Genomic DNA, 329 nt, shown 5'->3' on the forward strand with positions numbered 1-329 from the left:
ACAAGAGAATTATAGGTACAAAGGAAGCTTCTAGAAGGTGGAGAAGTGTGTATAGGACCCAGAGTAGGATTCTTGGAGAAAATGGTGCTTCCGATGATGCAGAAGTAGGAGAAAGAGAGTTTAAGGCAGTTGGGAAGGGAGGAGAAGTATTTCAACTCAGTGGAACAGCATGAGTGAAGGGCTTGAGATAGAATAGGGTACATTAAATAAGATTGGAGAGAAAGATGTAGGGTGGAATATAGAGATAGAGAAAGATGCCTGTGATGAAGCCTGTGTTGGTAGGGACATCTGAAAGTGCTGATGAATGCCAGTGGCTCTGATGGTGGTGT

General features: G+C 43.5%; 1 non-coding gene across 1 annotated transcript; it reads left to right on the forward strand.

The window, feature by feature from the left end:
- The first annotated feature begins 254 nt into the window (after positions 1-254).
- LOC113185297 (small nucleolar RNA SNORD74) lies at positions 255-329 on the forward strand. Its single transcript, XR_003301110.1, has one exon. It is a non-coding gene; the product is annotated as a small nucleolar RNA SNORD74 (small nucleolar RNA).

This window comes from Urocitellus parryii, chromosome 5 (genome assembly GCF_045843805.1).
Source record: "Urocitellus parryii isolate mUroPar1 chromosome 5, mUroPar1.hap1, whole genome shotgun sequence".
Classification (NCBI taxonomy): Eukaryota; Metazoa; Chordata; class Mammalia; order Rodentia; family Sciuridae; genus Urocitellus; species Urocitellus parryii.